Below are 4,254 nucleotides of genomic sequence, written 5' to 3'. Positions count from 1 at the left end.
GCACGGGCACGGGCTACCTTCTGGTGCCCTTCGCGCGTCCAGCCGCCGCCCGTAGCGCAACCCCGGTGAACTTCCGCCGCGTTTCGGGTCGCCGCCGGCCGAACTCCGGTGGCCAGTGACGTGGCGCTGTCATTAGCACTAATGACCCTGTTAAACTAACCCCGTGACACTGACAGTGGGCCCCGTAGCGGGTCAAAGCCCGGGTCAACGCGGGATTAGCCCCTGTGTCACTGACGTGTGGACCCCCACACGTCAGGTTTGACCTGGACCGCCCGTTGACCTGCTGAGGTCAGCATGAGGTCATGCTGACGCCATAATTCATTTTCTGGAATTATTTTAATTCTAAATATTCAGGAAATTCCAGAAAATGCCTAAAACTTCTAAAATTCATAGAAATTCAACCGTAACTCCAAATTAAATAAATCATATATGAAAAATTATCAGAAAAATTCAAGGAATCCATCTGTACCATTTTCATGCATGTTAGAACAACTTATAGGTGATGTTTAGCACAAATCAATTAAATGGCATTTGAATAATCACATATGGAGTTTGAATTTGAATCTTATATTCAAACCAACTTCATTTAATCTGTTGCTAGTTGCATTAGCCCAAAACACATCCATTTTGCCATGTCATGATCATGCATCATATTGTGCATTGCATTGATTGTGTTCCTTTCTGTGTTGCCGGTATTTGTCCCCTCTCGATAGACGTGATACCGATGATGTGATCGTTGACACTGATGAAGACTCAATGTTATCTTCAGAAGTGCCAGGCAAGCAAAACCCCCTTGTTCATTCCAATAAAATCCCACTCTCTCGCTCCTGCTCTCTTTTACTGCATTAGGACAACATCGATTCATCTGTTACTTGCTGCGGTAGCTGAACCCCTTTATCCTTTGCATGACCTGTCATTCCACAGTAAATAGATGAAACCCACTAGCATGAGTAGGAGTTGTTTGAGCCATGTTGTGCCTACTCATTCATGTTTGTTTGTCATGCCTGCTACTGCTTAGAGTTGAGTCAGGTCTGATTCATCGGGGATGAATCAGAGGTGTGTGAACATGTCCTACTGTGTGTGAGCTAAGTGTGTGAACACGATTTGGTAAAGGTAGCGGTGAGAGGCCATGTAGGAGTACATGGTGGGTTGTCTCATTGCAGCCGTCCTCAGGAACTGAGTTCTGTGTTTGTGATCCATGATTCAGCTACTACCACGCATTGGGCCCGAAACCAATGGACCCTCTCGGCTTCTTAATCACCCTTGTCCTCTGTCCAGGAGTTGCAAGTAGTTTCTGGTGTTTGTAGTATGCTGGAGGCCGTGCGCAGCGCTGACCGTAGGGGTGGGCTGTGATGCGGTAGGCACGTGGCCGGGTAAACCGGGCGCCCGTTTGGTGTCACGGAACCCTGTTCACATCGTTTGGGGCTGTGAGCGAAACTCCGGCTGGATCTCCTCATGGATGGAACCCGAATAGGCGATAAACCTGGACTAGAGACTTGAGTGTTTAGGTAGACCGTGGCTGACACCCACGTTGGGCTTCCGCTTGAAGGTTGCCGAGTACATGTCGTGTAAACGGCGGTAAGTGGTGAGAGTGTGTGTGAAGAAGTACACCCCTGCAGGGTTAACATCATCTATTCGAATAGCCGTGTCCGCGGAAAAGGACTTCTGGGTTGCTTATATCAGTTCATAGACAAGTGAAAGTGGATACTCTAAAATACGCAAGATAAGCATGAGTGCTATGGATGGCGTTCTCGTAGGGAGACGGGAGCGGATCCATAGTGGTGTATTGATATGGTGAATATGTGGACTCGTGTGCGCCACCTCAAAAGAGTTACTTGCAGTCGTAGTTCAGGATAGCCACCAAGTCAAAGCTGGCTTGCTGCAGTTAAACCCCACCATCCCCTTTGTTGATAATGATGCATATGTAGATAGATCTGATGTAAGTCTTGCTGGGTACATTTGTACTCACGTTTGCCTATTTTATGTTTTTGCAGAGAGACTTCGGTCTCACTAGTAGTTTCGCGTGGACTTCGACGTTTAGCTTGTTACCTCAGCTACGATCTTGTGCCCTCGGCAGGATCTGATAGATAGTCAGGCTTCTCAGCCTTTTTCATTTATAGATGTCTGTACCCAGACATGATAGCTTCCGCTTGTGCTTTGATTTGTATGCTCTGAATGTTGGGTCATGAGACCCCTGTTTGTAATATCTCGCTCCTCGGAGCCTATTGAATAAATTACTTGAGTCGTAGAGTCATGTTGTGATGCCATGTTGTATTTGCACATATCGAGCATATTGTGTGTATGCTATTGAAATGCTTGGTATGTGTGGGATCTGACCATCTAGTTGTTTATCTTTAGTAGCCTCTCTTACGGGGAAATGTCTCCTAGTGTTTCACTGAGCCATGGTAGCTTGCTACTGCTCCGGAACACTTAGGCTGGCCGGCATGTGTCCTTCTTCGTTCCTGTGTCTGTCCCTTCGGGGAAATGTCACGCGATGAATACCAGAGTCCTGCTAGCCCAGTGCTACAGCCTGGATTCACTCGCTGATGACCGACACGTTCGATGCTGGGTCATGGATGCCTGTCCCTGTAAGTTTGTGCCACTTTGGGTTTACGACTAGCCATGTCAGCCCGGGCTCCTTATCATATGGATGCTAGCGACACTGTCATATACGTGTGCCAAAAGGCGCAAACGGTCCCGGGTAAAGGTAAGGCGACACCCGTGGGAATACCGTGCGTGAGGCCGCAAAGTGATATGAGGTGTTACATGCTAGATCTATGTGGCATTGAGTCGGGGTCCTGACAGCGTTGGTATCAGAGCTTGACTGCCTGTAGGATTACCAAGCCAAACTGGTCGAAGTTGAGTCTAGAAATTCTTTAGTTATGTAAGGGAATTGATTGTGGGATGGAACGTAAGGCTCTTTTTACTCCTTTACCTCATGCCCTTCTGATCTGAGTCATCATCTTCTCTTCTACGGGGATTAAGAACTAGGCTATCCCTTCTTTCTATTAGGATCACGTGTTACTAATCAGTGGACTTATAAGATTGTTGGATTTAAGTCTCAGTTCAGTTCCTACTACTTCCGTATGTTAATTGTTGATCTCGAAACCTTGATATTGTGCTTCTGAGTGGTTATGCCACCATTTTTGTGAATGTCTCAAATCTTTTCTGAGCATTTACAGTCGTTATGCTGTCCGAGTCATTCCAGGTTTCTAAATAGTCTGATGCATTTGCAAAATCCTTTCCCTCTGGTTTCGATGTTCCTTTATGCCAGCTCAATCACACTAATTGTTGAGTTGAGGCATTCTATTGCCTTGACATTATGTTGGAGTTACTATTATGACCCTAGGTGTCTCAGGGGATCATCTAGTAGTCCAGCCATGATTTATGTTCCAGTGTGATGACTCTGGCCGTCATTATCGAAAGCATCCCGTGATGCCATTTAGTAGTAGGTATTCTATCCCTGGGTTTGAACCCGAGATTCACCCTACTTACTTCATGTTGATAGTTTTGCTCGTTCCTTTAGGATATTAGCAACCTTTGCGATAGTCCTTGAAGTCCGTGGTATCTTCTTCTTCCAAATACCATGAACTACTTATGGCAGAAGTTCCTCGTTGAACTGAAATATCACAACAGGATTATTCTTGAGGAGTTCTCCATTCATAAATCGTGACTCTGCCAGTTCTACCTTTCTGCATGGGTTATCCGGAAGAATTATGTTGAACTCGGTTCGACATACTAATTTATGCATCCACAACTCAGAAAGTTATATGTTCCTTTGAGTTGTCCCTCTTTAGTTGTCTACTGACCTTCGTCTATCAATTGATAGTCAAGAGTATGCGTGCATTCATTCATCGATGCCTGTTACTCTTGTGGTCCGTCAAGCCATTCTGTCCTGAATGACTTGGAGAAACAAACTCCAGTACCTCATCCATATCTAGGATTGGGTCAAAGTAGTTGTGTTCCGCAGATCAAGTTACAATCCAGCTTCTGGTCTGCTCTACCCTGAAGTATTACCTTCTTTATGACAGGAATTTGATGAGAATTGCACCACCTTTTGTGAATTCTTGACATAGTGATACTTCTCGCCATCCTTTTTCATTCCTCGGTTCCGTGTTGATGCAACCGGAATACCGACAAATGAATTGTGATGTGTGAAATCAATACTCCTAGCAACCTCGTTGCTTGGTAGTTAAAGGATAATAATTTTATTCTTAGTATGTTGGTTATTGAATCACCATTCTAAGATTGATC

The sequence above is a fragment of the Triticum dicoccoides genome, chromosome 2A (assembly GCF_002162155.2).
Source record: "Triticum dicoccoides isolate Atlit2015 ecotype Zavitan chromosome 2A, WEW_v2.0, whole genome shotgun sequence".
Classification (NCBI taxonomy): domain Eukaryota; kingdom Viridiplantae; phylum Streptophyta; class Magnoliopsida; order Poales; family Poaceae; genus Triticum; species Triticum dicoccoides.
This window is presented reverse-complemented; position numbering follows the sequence as displayed.